Source organism: Schistocerca cancellata, chromosome 3, assembly GCF_023864275.1.
Source record: "Schistocerca cancellata isolate TAMUIC-IGC-003103 chromosome 3, iqSchCanc2.1, whole genome shotgun sequence".
Taxonomy (NCBI): Eukaryota; Metazoa; Arthropoda; class Insecta; order Orthoptera; family Acrididae; genus Schistocerca; species Schistocerca cancellata.
The window spans coordinates 635383855-635405627 of NC_064628.1; positions in this window are offsets into that span (position 1 = coordinate 635383855).

Sequence of the window (21773 nt, forward strand, 5' to 3'; positions counted from 1 at the left end):
TTCCGAGAGTTCCGGAACCTGTACAGAAAATTGGAATAGAGATCAACATAAACATCATTTTCGCCCTTTTTATTGCTCATGAAACCTACACATTGCATGATGTACCACCATACAGCGAGACCTTCACAGGGGGTGGTCCAGATTGCTGAACACACCGATACCTGTAATACCCAGTAACACGTCCTCTTACATTGATGCATGCCTGTATTCATTATGGCATACTATCCACAAGTTCATCAAGTCACTGTTGGTCCAGATTGTCCCACTCCTCAACGGCGATTCGGCGTGGATCCATCAGAGTGGTTGGTGAATCACGTCGTTCATAAACAGCCCTTTTCATTGTATCTGAGGCATGTTCGATAGGGTTCATGTCTGGAGAACATGCTGGCCACTCTAGTCGAGCTATGTCGTTATCCTGAAGGAAGTCATTCGCAAGATCTGCACGATGGAGGCGCGAATTGTCATTTATTAAGACGAAGGCCTCGCCAATATGCTGCCGATATAGTTCCATTATCGGTCGGAGGAAGGCATTCAAGTATCGTACAGCTCTTACAACGTCTTCCATGACCACCAGCGGCGTACGGCGGCCCCACATAATGCCACCCCAAAACAGCAGTGAACCTCCACCTTGCTGCACTCGCTGGACAGTGTGTCTAAGGCGTTCAGCCTGACCGGGTTGTCTCCAAACACGTCTCTCACTATTGTCTGGTTGAAGGCAACGGTCCATTCGGCATGTTGTTGGGCCCATCTGTACCGTGCTGCATGCTCTCGTGGTTGCAAAGATGGACCTCGCCATGGACGCCAGAGGTGAAGCTGCGACTGCACGAAAAGCATTATTCAACAAGGTGGCGTTGCTGTCAGGGTTCCCCCGAGCCATAATCCGTAGGTAGCGGTCATCAACTGCAGTAGCAGCTCTTGGGCGGCCTGAGCGAGGCATGTCATCAACAGTTCCTGTCTCTCTGTAACTCCTCCATGTCCGAACAACATCACTTTGCTTCACTCCGAGACGCCTGGACACTTCCCTTGTTGAAAGCCCTTCCTGGCACAAAGTGGTAACGCGGAGGCGATCGAACCGTGCTATTGACCGTCTAGGCGTGGTTAAACTACAGACAACACGAGCCGTGTACCTTCTTCCTGGTGGAATGACTGGAACTGATGGGCTGTCGGGACCCCTCCGTCTAATAGGCGCTTATCGTGCATAGTTGTTTTCATCTTTGGGTGGGTTTAGTGACATCTCTGAGCAGTCAAAGGAACTGTATCTGTGATACAATATCCACAGTCAACGTCTACCTTCAGGAGTTCTGGGAATGATGTGTGTGTAATTTTTAAGGGTTATTGACAGCTGGTGATACGAGAATTTACAGGTTTCTAAAAAGTTGAATAAGTTTTCGAGGTATGGCTCTGACGTTCACAACAGGACTGATAAGCACTGTTAAATAGGATTCACAACCATTTTGATGTCAACTACGGAAGTGTAGTGGGGCCACATTGCATCCACCCATGACACATGAGCACGTTTTGAAGATGATTTTCTATATACTGTGAATGATTTACACTACATACAGAACTTTACAAATGCAGTCGGTAAAGCTGACAGAAAACACATTCATCTAAACTGCTCAGAAAATTCTGGTACAATGTTTACGTCTATGAAACATTTTCATTCAGTGATCACACAAGCAGTTCCTCACAGGAAATTCAATTGGGTGATATGGCAAGGAAAAATGTGGTAGATTTCTTTCTTCTACTGTCTTTCACTTGATGCAAGAACGGGTGTTTGATGCACCACAAGACTTGGGGACTTAACTGCTGAGGTCATCAGTCCCCTAGAACTTAGAACTACTTAAACCTAACTAACCTAAGGACATCACACACACCCATGCCCGAGGCAGGATTCGAACCTGCGACCGTAGCAGTCCCGCGGTTCCGGACTGCAGCGCCAGAACCGCTAGACCACCGCGGCCGGCGTAAGACCATTTCACAAGTGTACCGTGAATATCAGGAATCTGGAAAAATATAAAATCCCCGTCATCGTTGCTGCCGGAAAAAGATCCTGCAAGAACGACATCTGAAGAGAATCGTTCAGCGTGACGAAAGTGCACCCTTCAGCAAATTGCTGCAGATTTCAATGCTGAGCGATCAGCAACTGTCAGCGTGTGAGCCATTCTCATGAAACATCATCGACAGGGTTTTCAGAGGCAAAGGCCCACTCGTGTACTCTTGATGACTGCACAAGACAAAGATTTACGCCTCGTCTGGGCCCATCAGCACCGACTTTGGACTGTTGATGACTGGAAACTAGTTACCTGCTCGGACGAGTCTCGTTTCAAATTGCACCGAGCAGATGAAAGTGTACGGGTATGGACACAACCTCATGAATCCATGGACCCTGCATGTCAGCAGGGGACTGATCCAGCTGGTGGAGGCTCTGTAAAGGTGTGGGGCGTGTGCAGTTGGAGTAACATGGGACCCCTGATACGTCTAGATGTCACTCTGACAGCTGACACGTACGTGAGCATTCTGTCTGATCACCCGCATCCATTCATGTCCATCGTACATTCCGACAGGCTTGGGCAGTTACAGCAGGACAATGCGACACCCCACACGTCCAGAATTGCTACAGAGTGGCTCCAGGAACACTCTTCTGAGTTTAAACACGTCTACTGGCCACGAAAATCCCAAGACATGAACGTTATTGAGCACATCTGGGATGCCGTACAACGTGCTGTTCAGAAGTGATCTCCATCCCCTCGTATTCTTACGGATATATGGAAGCCATGCTGGAATCATGGTGTCAGTTCCGTCCAGCACTACTTCAGACATTAGTCGAGTCTATCCCACGTCGTGTTGCGGCACTTCCGCATGCCCGCGGGGGCCCTAGACGATATTAGGCAGGTGTACCAGTTTCTTTGACCCTTCAGTGTACAATCACGTACACCGAGCAGTACTGGTTTCACAATCGCTGCTCTGCTCGCCACGCCGCCCTGCTATGATGGTACCGCGACGCTCTACTACAACCGTAGCCTCAGAGTGCCTGTTGTATTTGTTGTTGTTGTATTCAGTGTGAAGGCTGGTTTGATGCAACTATACACACTAGTCTGTCCTGTGCAATTTGCATAAACAGAAAACCTCCACACTCGATTCTTGAAAGACTCGAACTATGTGCCGTACAATGATATATTTTGCATGCACCAAGTGGTTATAATTAAAGTGCAGATAGCCACAGTGGTCCAGTGTGGGCTCTTAACTATCGTATGACAGCAAAACTTGGTAGATAGACTACTGCATTAATGCAGAACTGATTAATGCTGGAAAAAATATGAGTTCTAGTTTTGGCGACCAGGTGAAAATCTGCTGCTGTACACTGTTTGTATGATAGTATGACAACCATGCTGTCATTTGATACGCCATAACATGAGTCAACAGTATGGCTATCGAGGAGAGAGACTGTGTGCTCTAGTTAAACCGTTTTATGTGAATGGCATAAATATGGTGTTACACTGAGAGAGTAATGCTGATTGAAATGTCTGAGGAGAGACCTGATATCATTTAAAGGTTTAAAGAAGATGATAATGAAATTGGAAAACACGATTGAGCTTGGTGTGGCACCTGGAAGAGGAGGATGTCCTATCCCAGGGGAAATTATTGACGAGGTTGCTATTGCTGTAACTGATCATGCGGCTTGTGCCCCAGGTAGTGTTAGTGCTCGTGCAGTGTCTCGAGAATTATCCATCCAATGGTCAACAATACAGGCGTTTTCGCACTGGTATCCATACGAGATTCAGACGGTGAACCAACTGAAAGCTAATGATCCGCAGCAACATTCTGAATTTGCTCTTTGGTTTCTGGCAATTGATGATATTTGGCTAGACAATACTTTGTCGAGTGACAAGGAATATTTTAGACTAAAGGGTGCAGTGAACACACATTATTGCCGAATTTGGGATATTGTTAAACTGCACATTATGCATGAAGAGCCACTGCACTCGCCATTTGTGACTGTGTGGTAAGGACATTCTCGGCCCATTCTTCATTCAAGAGAATATACCCAGAGCAACTGTTACGTTTGTCGTGACGTTTGCACATTATCGAGACGTCCTTGTGCAGCATGTGATTCCTGCTTTGGAAGAGTGCAATTGTGTACGACCCACTACTATAATGCAAGATGGAGCAACATCTCATCTCACTGACCTAGTGAAAGGGCTCATTAATGCCACCTTCCACGAACTTGTTATCTCCAGAGTTTTTTCACATCACCTGATCTGAATCCACGTGGATTTTGGCTCTGGGAATATCTGAAAGAACATGTTTACAAGGGACACAATCGGTCCCTGCCTGATCTGAAGACCTGTATACAGGAGCACAATGCTCATATTTCACTAAACTGCTACGAGCAACTGTTGATCATGTCGTTTTACAAACACAGCATCTTGTGAACTACTCTGATGCTCATTTTGAACAAATTATGTAAGCAGCAGTTAATGATAAAATCTACATTATGCCATTCTCACTTGTTCGATCCTTCCCACCCACGTTCCATACCTAATCCATAACATATGGAAGTATTTCTATATGTCTGTCTTACATTCACAGCTCCAGATTTGCACATGGTGGCCAGAATTGGAAATAATCTCTTTCAAGTGAAAATCAGTTATACGGGATGTTCGAAAAGTCTCTACGCAGTGCCGTAGGCCGAGTGAATACAACGAAATGAAACGTAGTGAAATACAAGTTATTAATTTATTGAATATTCATTTTTACTTACAAATTTTCACATTAAATGTTGAAAGTGCTTCCCCCCCCCCCCCCCCTGTTGTTGAATACACAATTCAATTCGTCTAATCATGTTTCCAAACATAAGCTGTAACATTTCTTCTGTAACAGATGCAGTGAAAGTGGATATTGCAGTTTTCAATTCATCGATGGAATATGGACGGTTTTTCTAGACAGTTGCTTTCGCTGCACCCCAGAAGAAAAAGTCAGGCGATCGTGGAGGCTAAAGTCCGTGTGAAATTATGCGATTACCAAAAACATCAGCAAGCAGTGACATTGAAACGCGATTTGTGCAATTGCACCATCTGGTTTGAAATAACAGTTCAGTATTTCACGTAACACCAAGTCCTCCTATGAGTGGGTACAGAACATCACAATAGTGTCGTTGTGCGTTTATTGTTTTGTTGAAAAACACGGGCAGACGAACCATCATACAGCACGTGCGGCTAACAATCACACGGCACTGCAGAGAGACTTTTTGAACACCCCACACATTAATGCATTAAAATACTTATCACGTTTTATTGCTATATGGTAAATGTAGCGCACACTGGACCTCTGTGAGTAGCTGCACTTTATTACCGTCCAGTACAGTCAGTGCTTTATGTGACACTACAAAACGTGCTGTGAAAAGAAATATCAATAACGAAGTAATAACTTAAAAGGTTATGCTGAAGCTGTAGTTTTACTGAACAAACAGTAGAAATGTGGTAAGTGATAAACTTCGTTACCTTTCATTATTTTGAGTGTGAGGGGAGGGTGAGGTGCCAGCGAGACAAAGTTTCCTAGAGGTTTGAAAATAGTACAAATGGCTTCAAGCACTATGGGACTTAACATCTAAGGTCATTAGTCCCCTAGACTTAGAACTACTTGAACCTAACTAACCTAAGGACATCACACACATCAATGCCCGAGGCAGGATTCGAACCTGCGACTGTAGCAGCAGCGCAGTTCCGGACTGAAGCGCCTAGAACCATTCGGCCACAGCGGCCGGCCTAGACTTGAAACTATGCGTAAGGTTTAACTGGGAAATCGCCAAGTGCTCTTATTCTCAACCACTGGATGAATATAATCTGTGTAATTAGTGTGGTGTGAGTTACGCTGCCTCAAATATACACAGCGTTTGTGTTTTAATACTACACTCCTGGAAATGGAAAAAAGAACACATTGACACCGGTGTGTCAGACCCACCATACTTGCTCCGGACACTGCGAGAGGGCTGTACAAGCAATGATCACACGCACGGCACAGCGGACACACCAGGAACCGCGGTGTTGGCCGTCGAATGGCGCTAGCTGCGCAGCATTTGTGCACCGCCGCCGTCAGTGTCAGCCAGTTTGCCGTGGCATACGGAGCTCCATCGCAGTCTTTAACACTGGTAGCATGCCGCGACAGCGTGGACGTGAACCGTATGTGCAGTTGACGGACTTTGAGCGGGGGCGTATAGTGGGCATGCGGGAGGCCGGGTGGACGTACCGCCGAATTGCTCAACACGTGGGGCGTGAGGTCTCCACAGTACATCGATGTTGTCGCCAGTGGTCGGCGGAAGGTGCACGTGCCCGTCGACCTGGGACCGGACCGCAGCGACGCACGGATGCACGCCAAGACCGTAGGTTCCTACGCAGTGCCGTAGGGGACCGCACCGCCACTTCCCAGCAAATTAGGGACACTGTTGCTCCTGGGGTATCGGCGAGAACCATTCGCAACCGTCTCCATGAAGCTGGGCTAGGGTCCCGCACACCGTTAGGCCGTCTTCCGCTCACGCCCCAACATCGTGCAGCCCGCCTCCAGTGGTGTCGCGACAGACGTGAATGGAGGGACGAATGGAGACGTGTCGTCTTCAGCGATGAGAGTCGCTTCTGCCTTGGTGCCAATGATGGTCGTATGCGTGTTTGGCGCCGTGCAGGTGAGCGCCACAATCAGGACTGCATACGACCGAGGCACACAGGGCCAACACCCGGAATCATGGTGTGGGGAGCGATCTCCTACACTGGCCGTACACCACTGGTGATCGTCGAGGGGACACTGAATAGTGCACGGTACATCCAAACCGTCATCGAACCCATCGTTCTACCATTCCTAGACCGGCAAGGGAACTTGCTGTTCCAACAGGACAATGCACGTCCGCATGTATCCCGTGCCACCCAACGTGCTCTAGAAGGTGTAAGTCAACTACCCTGGCCAGCAAGATCTCCGGATCTGTACCCCATTGAGCATGTTTGGGACTGGATGAAGCGTCGTCTCACGCGGTCTGCACGTCCAGCACGAACGCTGGTCCAACTGAGGCGCCAGGTGGAAATGGCATGGCAAGCCATTCCACAGGACTACATCCAGCATCTCTACGATCGTCTCCATGGGAGAATAGCAGCCTGCATTGCTGCGAAAGGTGGATATACACTGTACTAGTGCCGACATTGTGCATGCTCTGTTGCCTGTGTCTATGTGCCTGTGGTTCTGTCAGTGTGATCATGTGATGTATCTGACCCCAGGAATGTGTCAATAAAGTTTCCCCTTCCTGGGACAATGAATTCACGGTGTTCTTATTTCAATTTCCAGGAGTGTAGTTCTAAGTTCTAGGGGGCTGATGACCACAGATGTTAAGTCCCATAGTGCTCAGAACCATTTGAACTATTTTTTTAAATTTTGAAAGTCGGTAAATAATTGAATGAAATACTGAAAATCAAATTTATTTTTCCCCAGAAGGCTATTAGATGTGGCTGTGCTCTGGGTTGACTGTTTCGTAATGTACGGGGTGTCCCAGAAACGTTGCGACAAACTACAAGGGGTTGTTGAGAATGTCTTGAGAGACAAATTGATGATTGGAACCCAAGTCCAGAAACATCGTTCAACGATGCTACAGAGCGTCAAAGCTACAGGCGCCAGCGCCTGCGATTAGGCCACGTCTTCTGCAGCAATTTTGACTCTGTACGCTGATGGACCACAGACAGAATGTCTCGCAATGTTCTTTGTTCTTCAGTGATCATAACTGAATGCCATGACCGCCAGTGGAGAAAGTGGAGCCAGCTACTGCGTAGAAACGTCTTGTCTCCCATGAATGCGATGCTCTGCTCTGTTGCCCTGGTGGATGACAGTTACGGACATGGGTTTCCATATATAGTTTCTTTTTCTCCTGGAACCCTCTAGAATCACCAGTGTTTTTCAGCATGTACGAGAAAAATGAACTGCAGAGGGAAACACATGTCCGGAACCGTCATCCATAAAGGCACAGAGCACTGTATTCGTATGAGGCAAGGTCTGGCTATGTAGCAGCTAAAACCGTCTTCTCCACCGGCGATTGCGACACTCAGTTGCGACCTCCTAATAACAAACAACATAGTGAGACGTTGCACCTACGGTCGGTTAGCATACAAAGTCAGCGGCAGTCGCCACCTCTACAACTTTTCTGCAGCACCTTCGGATGACGTTCCTGGATGTGGTTTCATATCCTCAATTTGTTCCTCAAGATACCTTCTACAATTCCTCGACTTTGTCGCAACATTTCTGGGTCATCCTGTGGATACTGCAACTTGAACCATCTGATTGCAATCAAGTCTTGCTCTTCTTCTACAATCATTAACCAACACAGTTTCGTACACGGCCAAATTTTCGATTCTTTGATGCCTCAGGTCCTATCAACTGACTCATTCTTTTCGTCCAGTTGTGTCACAAATTTCTCTTCTCTCTCATTCAGTTCAGTACCTCTTCATTAGTTATTTGATTTAACCATCTGCCAGCATTTTCCCATACCACCAGATTTCAAAAGCTTGTATTCTCCTTTTATCTGAATTGTTTATCATCCATGTTTCACTTCTGTGCTGGGCAACAGCCAGACAAACACCTTGAAAAACGAAATCTTGTCCTTTAAATTTAAATTCGATCCTAATTAATGTCTCTTTTTCAGAAATGCTTTCCTTGCTCCTCAGTCTGCGTTAGTTCTCTCTACTTCGGCCATTGTCTGTTATTTTGCCGCCCAAACAGCAAATTCCTCTGCTGATTTTAGTGTATCATCTTTTATCTACACTACTGGCCATTAAAATTGCTACACCACGCAGGTGACATGCTACAGACGTGACATTTATCCGACAGGAAGAACATGCTGTGATACGCAAATGATTAGTTTTTCAGAGCATACACACAAGGCGCCGGTGGCGACACCTACAACGTGCTGACGTAAGGAAAGTTTCCAACCGATTTCTCATACACAAACAGCAGTTGACCGGCGTTGCCGGGTGAAACGTTGTTGTGACGCCTCGTATAAGGAGGAGAAATGCGTACCATCACGTTTCCGACTTTGATTAAGGTCGGATTGTAGCCTATCGCGAGTGCGGTTTATCGTATCGCGACACTGCTGCTCGCGTTGGTCGAGATCCAATGACTTAGCAGAATATGGAATCGGTGTCTTCAGGAGGGTAATACGGAACGCCGATCCTGGATCCCAACGGCCTCGTATCACTAGCAGTCGAAATGACAGGCATCTTATCCGCATGGCTGTAACGGATCGTGCTGCCACGTCTCGATCCCTGAGTCAACAGATGAGGGCGTTTGCAAAACAACAACCATCTGCACGAACAGTTCGACGACGTTAGCAGCAGCATGGTCTGTCAGCTCGGAGACCATGGTTGCGGTTATCGACGCTGCATCACAGACAGGAGCGCCTGCGATGGTGTACTCAACGACGAACCTGGGTGCACGAATGGCAAAACGCCATTTTTTCGGATGAATCCAGGTTCTGTTTACAACATCATGATGGTCGCATCCGTGTTTGCTGACATCGCGGTGAACGCACATTGGAAGCGTGTATTCATCCTCGCCATACTAGCGTATCGTTGGTTACACGTCTCGGTCACCTCTTGTTCGCATTAACGGCACTTTGAACAGTGGACGTTACATTTCAGATGTGTTACGACCCGTGGCTCTACCCTTCATTCGATCCCTGCGAAACCCTACATTTCAGCAGGATAATGCACGACCGCATGTTGCAGGTCCTGTACGGGCCTTTATGGTCTCAGAAAATGTTCGACTGCTGCCCTGGCCAGCACATTCTCCAAATCTCTCAACAACTGAAAACGTCTGGGCAATGGTGGCTGAGCAACTGGCTCGTCACAATACGCCAGTCACTGTGGTATTATGTTGAAGCTGCATGGCCAGCTGTACCTGTATACGCCATCCAAGCTCTGTTTGACTCAATGCCCAGGCGTATCAAGGCCGTTATTACGGCCAGAGGTGGTTGTTCTGGGTACTGATTTTTCAGGATCTATGCACTCAAATTGCGTGAAAATGTAATCACATGTCAGTTCTAGTATAATATATTTGTCCAATGAATACCCGTTTATCATCTGCATTTCTTCTTGGTGTGGCAATTTTAATGGCCAGTAGTGTAAATCTCAAGCGATGCCTGATTTAAATCAATTATCCTTGTTTTACTATTGTTGACGTTCATCTTATAGACTCTTTTCCAAGACACTATCTATTAACTTCAACTGCACTTTCAAGTGATGGAACTACAGTTTCACTGCCAAACCTCAGAGTCTTTATTTCTTCTGCCTGAAATTAGTCTCCCTTCCCATTTCTCTCCTCGGTTTCTTTCAATGCTTGCTCAGTGTTCAAATTGAATATGATAAATAGGCTACAACCCTGGCTACTCCCGTCTCAATCACTGCCTCCCTTTCACGTTCATGAATTTTTTTATTCAATTGCATTTATCACAATAGTTTTTGGACAAGATAACTGGTTTCGGCTATGCAATAGCCATCTTGATAATTTTTCATTTTGCTGCCTTGCAATAAGTAACTAACATGTAAAAATAACATATGTTTCTGATTTGTTGCAGTGCAACAGAATGAGAGATTTTGAAGATTTCTAATGCATAGTCGAAACTTGTTCAAAAAACTTTGCAATCCTCATAATTAAATAAAAAAAATATTTAAACCATATGATCGCTCTCAGCGTGGTCAATTAATCGACTCCTTTAACTGCAGTCTGGTTCGCAGGCACTTGCAGATAACTTTTCGCTTACTGCATTTTATTCCTTGTATCTTCAAAATTTATAGAGTAAATTCTAGTCAAAACCTGTTTCCAAATCTACAACTGCTATAAACGCAGGTTTACCTTCCTTCATTTTATACTCAAAGAAAAGTTCTAGAGTCAATATTGCCTCGCGTCTTCCTATATTTCTCTAGCACCCAAACTGTTCTTCCCTGAGGTCAGCTTGTATCGCTATTTCAGTTAGCGTCAATAGTTCGAAAGCGTGAGTTATTCAACAGACTGTTCGGCAACTTGAATTGACGCTTCGAGGTATGTTGACAGATTCAACAGTTTTTGAAGAAAAGACCGACACCTTCCACAATCAATCACCGAAAAAAATTCGATTGTGAAAGTTGAAAATTTGTGCCAGATCACGAATCGAACTCAGATCTCCCGCTTCATCGCCCTCTTTCTTTTTTACAGGAGTGTGAGGTGATAAGTAACTTTCTGGCAGATTAAAACTTTGTACAGGTCCGAGACTCAAACTCGAGACCTTTGGCTTCCGTTGGCAAGCGCTCAACCGACATTTTTTTGAAACCCTGACCACTTTTTTTTTTTTTTTTTTTTAGCCCGAGATGGGGTTTGGGTGCAAAGAGGGCAGGGTCACCTTCTGAGGCCTGGCCACAATGTCCCGTTGCTGCCCTCCCGGAGCCAAGGAAGGAAAGGGGTCTTACAGGATCAAGGAAACTTTATTTGAACCAATTTAATTTTTTCTTTTCACCAGATCCTACTAACGCCATAAGAAGATTTCAAGTCGTCTTCTCGCAAATTAATGGAGAGGGTCACTCTCTAAACTCTTTTCTCAGAGGGTCAAACATGTTCTGTGAGTCGTCTTCAAGTGTGCTTTCTGATACTCACAACGCCAAAATGGGCAGGAGTGTGCTCGAATAATGCCCCCAAATTATTCGCTAGTCGTGTCCAGTACAGTACATGGCGGTGGAACGTCTCATGATTCGTCTCCAGGTGAAACCACAAGTCGAGATCGCTTTCGGGCGTGGCTTGCAAAACGCAATGCAGCCCCATGCCCTTTCGCCAGTTGACGGCGTTTGTTCTGGTGGTGAGAAAGTAAACAGTGTCTGGGCGTAGGAATTCGTCTGACATGATAGACTCCGGATGTCAGCTCAACAATAGGGCCAGCACACGTTGAACAAGGCCCCAGCAGCTGCCTGTCGCAGCACATGACAAGTGGTGCGCGTCCTAGTCAAGGACTGTGCAGTGTAATCATGAAAGGTTGTCCCTAAGATCGATGGAATTGAGGCGCTGGCATGTGGCTAATTTTCCATTCACCACCATGTATCAGAAGGAATGAGCGTATGTGGGGAGTTATTGGGTGTGGACGGCCCGCCACACGCTGGTCCAGCAGATTGTTAGGTCTACATCTACATCTACATTTATACTCCGCAAGCCACCCAACGGTGTGTGGCGGAGGGCACTTTACGTGCCACTGTCATTACCTCCCTTTCCTGTTCCAGTCGCGTATGGTTCGCGGGAAGAACGACTGTCTGAAAGCCTCCATGCGCGCTCTAATCTCTCTAATTTTACATTCGTGATCTCTTCGGGAGATATAAGTAGGGGGAAGCAATATATTCGATACCTCATCCAGAAACGCACCCTCTCGAAACCTGGCGAGCAAACTACACCGTGATGCAGAGCGCCTCTCTTGCAGAGTCTGCCACTTGAGTTTGTTAAACATCTCCGTAACGCTATCACGGTTACCAAATAACCCTGTGGCGAAACGCGCCGCTCTTCTTTGGATCTTCTCTATCTCCTCCGTCAACCCGATCTGGTACGGATCCCACACTGATGAGCAATACTCAAGTATAGATCGAACGAGTGTTTTGTAAGCCACCTCCTTTGTTGATGGACTACATTTTCTAAGGACTCTCCCAATGAATCTCAACCTGGTACCCGCCTTTCCAACAATTAATTTTATATGATCATTCCACTTCAAATCGTTCCGCACGCATACTCCCAGATATTTTACAGAAGTAACTGCTACCAGTGTTTGTTCCGCTATCATATAATCATACAATAAAGGATCCTTCTTTCTATGTATTCGCAATACATTACATTTGTCTATGTTAAGGGTCAGTTGCCACTCCCTGCACCAAGTGCGTATCCGCTGCAGATGTTCCATCCGCGAAAAGCCGCATGGAACTTCCGACACTGTCTACTAGGTCATTTATATATATTGTGAAAAGCAATGGTCCCATAACACTCCCCTGTGGCACGCCAGAGGTTACTTTAACGTCTGTAGACGTCTCTCCATTGATAACAACATGCTGTGTTCTGTTTGCTAAAAACTCTTCAATCCAGCCACACAGCTGGTCTGATATTCCGTAGGCTCTTACTTTGTTTATCAGGCGACAGTGCGGAACTGTATCGAACGCCTTCCGGAAGTCAAGAAAAATAGCATCTACCTGGGAGCCTGTATCTAATATTTTCTGGGTCTCATGAACAAATAAAGCGAGTTGGGTCTCACACGATCGCTGTTTCCGGAATCCATGTTCATTCCTACATAGTAGATTCTGGGTTTCCAAAAACGACATGATACTCGAGCAAAAAACATGTTCTAAAACTCTACAACAGATCGACGACAGAGATATAGGTCTATAGTTTTGCGCATCTGCTCGACGACCCTTCTTGAAGACTGGGACAACCTGTGCTCTTTTCCAATCAATTGGAACCTTCCGTTCCTCTAGAGACTTGCGGTACACGGCTGTTAGAAGGGGGGCAAGTTCTTTCGCGTACTCTGGGTAGAATCGAATTGGTATCCCGTCAGGTCCAGTGGACTTTCCTCTGTTGAGTGATGCCAGTTGCTTTTCTATTCCTTGGACACTTATTTCGATGTCAGCCATTTTTCCGTTTGTGCGAGGATTTAGAGAAGGAACTGCAGTGTGGTCTTCCTCTGTGAAACAGCTTTGGAAAAAGGTGTTTAGTATTTCAGCTTTACGCGTGTCATCCTCTGTTTCAATGCCTTCATCATCCCGGAGTGTCTGGATATGCTGTTTAGAGCCACTTACTGATTTAACGTAAGACCAGAACTTCCTAGGATTTTCTGTCAAGTCGGAACATAGAATTTTACTTTCGAATTCACTGAACGCTTCACGCATAGCCCTCCTTACGCTAACTTTGACATCGTTTAGCTTCTGTTTGTCTGAGAGGTTTTGGCTGCGTTTAAACTTGGAGTGAAGCTCTCTTTGCTTTCGCAGTAGTTTCCTAACTTTGTTGTTGTACCACGGTGGGTTTTTCCCGTCCCTCACAGTTTTACTCGGCACGTACCTGTCTAAAACGTATTTTACGATTGCCTTGAACTTTTTCCATAAACACTCAACACTGTCAGTGTCGGAACAGAAATTTTCGTTTTGATCTGTTAGGTAGTCTGAAATCTGCCTTCTATTACTCTTGCTACTGTTCAACCTGGTTGAAAGGTTGTCGTACTTGATAGAAGCAGTAGTTGTCTCCTGTGCTCTGCACTCTCATCGCTGGTAGATCTTCGATCACGTAGCTCAGCTGGACCAGGAAATCTCGAATGCGGGAGGAAGACAGAGCCATGTGGCCCACGGAGACTGGTGGTCGACGATCTCAAGGCGAAGTGATCTGCAGTAGTGTCCCCACCAAGCTGATGCGTCGTGTCATCTGTAGGTACAGCGCCCATGCGCGGTTGTGGACATGAGTTAACCCCACACCTCCTGCGAGCGGTGGCCTTGTTAAAATAGTGTAGCGAACTATGAATATTTGACTTGAGCTCACAAAATTTCCAAATGCCACCTGAAACTATGGACCATGGTGACCGTTAAGGGAAGAATGTGTGCAAAATAATTAAGTTTGGACGCTAGGTTATGTGTTGACATAACATGTACAAAGATTCTGAGCCATGTGACGGAATTTGCTGTCACAGAGTAGTGAATGGATCCATTGTAGAAGCTGGCAATATGTGGCCACTGCAGTTTGGTGAACAGTACTGAAGACCACATTCCCAATGTTTTCGATGTGGGAACCTTCTGGAAGGGGATCGCTGTCGGGTGGAGAAGTCCTCTTCTGACATCCATGTAAGTCATCTTGTGCATGTACGACCCTGCCTGATTCTGTGCCTCAGTGGCGCAATAACTAAAGCGTGGCTTGGATTTCGTCGGTCGACCGCGCCAAGAGCACCACGTCGTCAGCAAAGGCACCACATGAGAAGGTCATATCTCAGATCCAGATGCCTTCCACTCGTTGGCGGAGGCCATGTAGGGCGGGTTTGGGGGACGCCGTGAATGATAAAGGACACCCCCGTCACACCGGCCGTCCAAGAGTGATGTGTTCAGTTCAGCAGCCATTGACCATAATCTGGGAGCGCACCCTGTGAATTAAACGTAGGATCACCCTTGCTGTGAGACACCCATGCAATCAAACGTGGCGCTAAATAAATCGTGCTAGATGCGATCAAATTTGTGATCAAAATCGACGACGACAAGGGCACCTCGGAGGCAGCAGGCCGCCGCAAGCGCCGTGACGTCGCGGTAGGCGCCAAGTGACCTTTGGACATTGTCATCACGCAGACTAAACACGTCTGGTCAGGATGGACCATGTGTCGATTGTGGCCTGAAGAAGCGTGTGAAGGATACAGGCGAAACGTTTGTAATCCGCATTTAGGAGCATAAGAGGATGATAGTCATGACAGTGGTGTGAACCGCTTGGTTTTGGAACTGCCATCATGGTGCCTTCTAGGAAATCCGCGGGGACGATAAAATCGTAGTGGAGGAGGTCTTGAAACATCTGAATCCACTGAGCCCCTGAGGATAGAAGGCACAGTAGAATTCTTTCGATGAGGCATCTGATCCCAGTGATTTGTTTGGGGCACCGCACACACTGGTCACTCTTAAGTCTTCAGCAGTTATGGGAGCCAACAGGGAGTCGTCCTGGGCCACTGCTCTGGGGATAGACAAATTGTGCAGGATGCCTTCAGACTCGCGGACCTTGCATAAAACGTCCTGTAATGCTGGAAGAACGCTATCACTTCTTAGACGGATTAGGTGAGCATTGAGACAATTAACCACTGTCTGCCAGTCTCTTAGTGGTGGCTGTGTCATTATTTCCCTCAGCACTGTGTAATGAAAGTCCAACATCGTCCAATGCCAGCAAGCTCTGTCATGGCCATATCCCACGAGTGTCCATCAGAGGGCCAACTTGGTGCAGTCAGTCCACCAATGTAAGGTGGAAGGGTGTGCATCCAGACTCCAGAGGCAGCAACCCCACGTTGCAGCATCTCCTGCCGACATGCACACTCATACAGATAGGGAATGTTCAGCGTCCATGCACCACAGCTTCGGCATGCGAGTTGTCAGGGAAGTGTGATTGAACAGATGTATGCCAAATGTTTAGTGAAGGCTGCAGGCTACAGTTTCGTGTCCCTTGTCGCAGCTCATAGTCCTTGGGAGATGTATATCCAGTTGAGGAAGCGAAGTACGTATAGCCAAGGCTTTCCCCATGATGGAGATGCGACGTGTCTTAGAGCACTAGATCCTGCATGAGAGCCTGTAGTGCTGGGCAGGTAGAGTAGCGTGGCAATTGGTCTGAGGGATTCAGGAAGCTATTAAAATAGCTACCTATGATATAGTGCTCCATATTCCCATGCAGAAGCAGAGCAATTTCGTTGGAATAAAAGGTGATCCATTCACTGTGGCGAGATGTCTTGGAGGGTGCATATACATTGACAATAGAGACTGCCCCAACATAATGGCCAGGCCTCATGCAGATGGCATATACCTGGCATCTGATGCCTCAATGCTGTGACATAAAAGGATGGCGGTTGTATTGATAAATGGAATGCTGTAGGTTGTGTACCCATAAATGTCCAATTGCACTTCTGGGTGGAGTTCTTCAATGAAGGTGATCTCCAGGTCTGTTGCCTGGAGCATGTCATAGAACATGCGCATTTTGATCACAGAGTGTACGCTGTTGACATTGACTGTACCCACTAGTAGGATTGGGACATCTTAAGGTACAGTATGTAGGTGCAAGTGGTAGCCCCTCGGTGGTAATGGAGCCACTTGGCTACCCAGCCTTGTGGCAGCCGTGTTTAATGTAGCCCTTTGCGAGTATGAGTCTCCCACAGGTGGGGCTCCAGCCCCATGCGGTGGAGGAGCGTCAGTGGTGTCTGGTGCGTCTTCTGCCTTCTTTTTGGCAGCCCAGTCATCCAGGGTGGAAGTGCTCGGTGGATGGATATTGTGGCCAAATGGCCCCATCGCCGGGTCTTCATCTTGAGGAGCATTGGTCATAGGATCGTCTGTGGTGGATGAGACCGCTGTCCTGTCTGCGGCCTTGGACGCCTGCCTTGATAATTCCGTTGGCAATGACAAGTCAGAGGCAGTGTCTGCAGCTTGCTTCCTTTCCCCGCCACATAGTCGTCATCCATTGAGAGGCAGCATGTTTTATGATGCTTCAGCACCATTGTTTCTAAGACGATGTGTCAACTCCCGTCAAACCGTCAAAGGGCTGGGGTCAGCACCTTCGGCTGTGAGGCCGACGTCCAGAACCGGGGCCCCTGGTATGACGACATTTGTGGAGGGCTGCTGCCATGGTGTCATCAGTGGCTGAGCTCATGTTTTTGTGTGAGGTTGTGTCATGAGCATGGCGTCTGTGCACACCAGCCACACCACTTCCACGTACGTAAGAGGTTACACGTTCAGCACCACTGTCTGTATCTGTTCTACACGTGGCACCTGGACGAGGTGGTGCTGTAGGCAGTCTCATCAGACGTGGCCCTCCGGTCCACAGCTGTAACTTGTCCTTGGTTGTCCGTCATAGATAATGACGGCTCGGCAACTGCCGATGAACACATACGACAGCACATGTTTGCAGAGTTCGAAGGGTGCCTTTCGGACGCCATTGAGAACGTATTATGTTTCAAGGATGTTCAGTTTTTCTTCTATGTAGCTTAAGACCATGCCACTCGGCCATAACGCGTCAGTGACGAGCGCGGCAGGGTCTTCGAACGGCAGTTCGAATATGCGCACTGTATGTACCCCTATACACGCATGGTCCACGGTAACAATACTGATGTTACCGTCAGCTTGGCGAAAACGGTAGTCGTTGTTGGAATGTCGGACTAGTCTCGTTTTTCCTTTTGAGGCAGACTGTACTGGAAATGACAGGTGGATGCCTATCAGCTCGTGGGAGTCGACATGCATGTCGTCTCTCAAAAACTGTTCGATTTCATAAGCCTTCTGACGTACGTTGTATTCCTCGAACGTGAGTTTCGCAGTCGCCTGGAGGTAAGAGAACGCCATATCTAGCAGAGCCCGAAATCACAATAAACGATTGCGGTACCTCGCGCAAGCGAGTAAACAAACACGTGTGCGGAGCGCTGCGCGGCGCGCCGTATATCCGACCCGTGTCGCGGCTGAAACCCGACTCTTCACTTCAGCAATCCAGACATGTTCCCGTCCGACCCAAATTCTCAACTTGTCACACGTTAGTAGCGTACAGTAGTCTGTTCACCTATTTGCTCACAGCTAGTCCTGTAGCAAGAGGTTCGGACTGTGGTGTCACCGCCAGACACCACACTTGCTAGGTGGTAGCTTTTAAATCGGCCGCGGTCCGGTAGTATACGTCGGACCCGCGTGTCGCCACTGTCAGTAATTGCAGACCGAGCGCCGCCACACGGCAGGTCTAGAGAGACGTACTAGCACTCGCCCCAGTTGTATGGCCGACTTAGCGAGCAATGGTTCACTGACAAATACGCTCTCATTTGCCGAGACGATAGTTAGCATAGCCTTCAGCTACGTCTGTTGCTACGACCTAGCAAGGCGCCATTACCAATTGATGGAGATTGCACTTATGTATAATCAAGACCTATGTTCTCCAATTATGGAATAAAGTTAAGTATTACTTCAACGACGTTCTTTTATTTGCTATATTAATAACCTTGTAATGTTCCAGACCTCACGCCAGTCTGCGTGAGCTTACCGCGTGCATTTCGGCCTCCTATAACTACAAGGTGTTGGCACTTCTGCCAACACTTCACGGACCCTGTTGCGCATCCTTACTGAAGTTATCAAAGCAGTAACACTTGCAGAAAGCACATTACGGTTGCAGCTGTGTGCTGTTTGTGGCGAAATGACGACTTAACAAACTTTTGGAAACGTTCGCTCGTGCGTTTAAGTCGTTTAATAAATTTCGCGCTTTAGTTTTCAGCGGACGTTTCTTATTGTTTCTAGTGAAATATTTTAGTAAAATTTTCATTCACTGTTTTAACTTTGTTGAATGTTCCAGTGGCCGTTTGAATTTTTGGTTTTAGCTAATAAATTTTGTGAAGTTTTGTTGGTATTGGTATTAATTGTGATATAGTAGTATTAATAAAACTTGTTGTTTTGTTAGTAGAGAGAGAATTTAGAGACCGCTATTGTCAGTTCTATAAATAGTTCTACCGGCGTAACTGAACTTAGGCAACGTAGACGTTTAGTTTTTTTCAGTAACTGTAAAATTTTACAATGAGTGAAAAGTGTGGGCTCTGTCGTAGGTTTTGTGAGTAGTGTTTTACGGTGTGGGATTTGTTCAAACTATTTTCATTAGGGAGGGGGGGGGGGAATGCAGTGGGGAAGTTAGTGGGCATTCTAGCGAGATCCTCTCCTGGGAATGCAGACTCTGTAGTAGAAAGAAGTTGATAGAGGAGCAGGAGCGTAAGATCTGTGGCCTTCAGAGCGGTTCTAGGAGCTTCAGTCCGGAACCGCGCTGCTGCTACGCTCGCAGGTTCGAATCCTGCCTCAGGCACTGATGTGTGTTCAAATGGCTCTGAGCAATATGCGACTTAACATCTGAGGTCATCAGTCCGCTAGAACTTAGAACTACTTAAACCTAACTAACCTAAGGACATCACACACATCCATGCCCGAGGCAGGATTCGAACCTGCGACCGTAGCGGTCGCGCGGTTCCAGACTGAAGCGCCTAGAACTGCTCGGCCACACCGGCCGGCCATGGATGTGTGTGATGTGCTTAGGTTGGTTAGGTTTAAGTAGTCCTATGGAACTAGACGTGTAACTAAATAAAAAATAACTGTTCGCTTTCGATTTCTACAGGAAAATGCAGTCGTTCCATGCAAGGAAAACAAGAAGAACTGTCAGTTCTCTGTAAATACGAATAATTTCTTACGCGCCTGACAAGTGCTAGAGGACGCATGTGGAATTTTTTAAATCCCAAACCACAGTAAAATATAGTATATATTAAGTGTTTCAGGTATGGAAACTGAAACAGTATGCTGTTCTCCGAAAACGATCTGGTAGTGATACTGTATTAGCGCAATGCCTATGTGACTTGCTGCCGGTCAGTGGATAGCAATAACAGAAACCGACAGATGGTAAATATTTGTTCGCGTCTATGTTGCCCGACTTGCCACCTCTTACGTGATGGTCCACGCCGCACCGCTACTTGGTCGCTGTTTATTCTTTGTGTTATTCCGTCCCTATTAAAACATGTTGTTAAACCGTACACAGCGGTAGACCAATTTGGAGGCGCTCTGTCGAATGAACACATAAAATTCCACTGTCAAAAAGTATGATATTTGTAACTAAAAAAAAAAAAGTTCAAATGGCTCTAAGCATTATGTGGCTTAACATCTGAGGTCATCAGTCCCCTAGACTTAGAACTACTCAAACCTAACTAACCTAAGGATATCATACACATCAATGCCCGAGGCAGGATTCGAACCTGCGACCGTAGCAGCAGCGCGGTTCCGGACTGAAGCGCCTAGAACCGCTCGGCCACAGCGGCCAGGTTTTGTAACTCAAAAGTAACAGATGCAAGAAGCACGCCAAAAACACTATTTGTTTGGGCTAACTCCATGTATACCACATATGGTGAAGCAGAACAGTAAATATGTGCCGAAACACCTGCCAACATATGCTTTACCATTCTTAGAAGAGACATTTGGTATAATTGGATATAGACGTAAACTGTGGAATACTGCAGGTTCATTATAGTTTTACGTATCTATTGATCCGACATTAGGCAACAACTTCAGAATTTTCTGTTGGGAGAACAAGTGGAACGGTGCATATTGAGCTTCGAGAGTTGGAATGATATGCTGCTTGAGTAAAAGAGGCAGCCAAATTCACATATGACACGCCAATGTGCCATCAATCCCTGTCTGTATATCTACCGGAAGAACGAGCATACTGTCGCTAGCCTACAGTACAAGATCAAAATATAAACATTACACACTTCCTCCAGCCCAGGCAAATTGAGCAAGTCGGTTGTTTATTTTGCATTAAGTGTGGTCTAGGATGGGCCTTAGACGGCTAATAAAAGCACGATTTGGTCGTGAGCGGTTCCTGAGAAAATCCCGAAAAACCATGAGTTTTGAGTGCCAAAAGTACCAACTACAGGTATGTCCTCTTTCATAATTCCTATTCATGGCAAATCGTCGAAGTTTTTGTTCTTCCGACATTATTATCCGTTACCGACATCCAGAGGTTCAAATTTACTGTAATTATGCAGAAGACTGCAGCAGAAACCCGATTTTAGCCGTTTTTCGACCGTGGGTTGCAAATATTTAAATATGTAACCATAGGAAATGGTTAACATTTTGACTGTGCATTCTTTAGGTATTTATCAAGAAACAGAATTTTTCTGTTGTCAAAAATCTTTATCCGGTATCAAGATAGACCAGAAGAAACATGATTTTTGAGTACCAAAAGCACCAGTTGTGGAGATAGCCACTTCTTTCATTTATACTCATGGTGAGTCATCAAAATTTTTCCTATATATTCTTTAGATGATATTCTCAGTGAATTGTGAATGTTTTGTTCGATGTCGTCATCGAATCGAGATCCAGATGCTCAACCTTACCATACTTGTGCATACAAAATATGTACATAATATCTGGTCTGAAACGTAAATATAGTTTCAGCTAGCGCGGTGAAACCATAGCGATGGTTCTGGGATCATAGCAAGCACCTCTCAAAAATTATTTTGTCATAAGAAATTCTTTGTA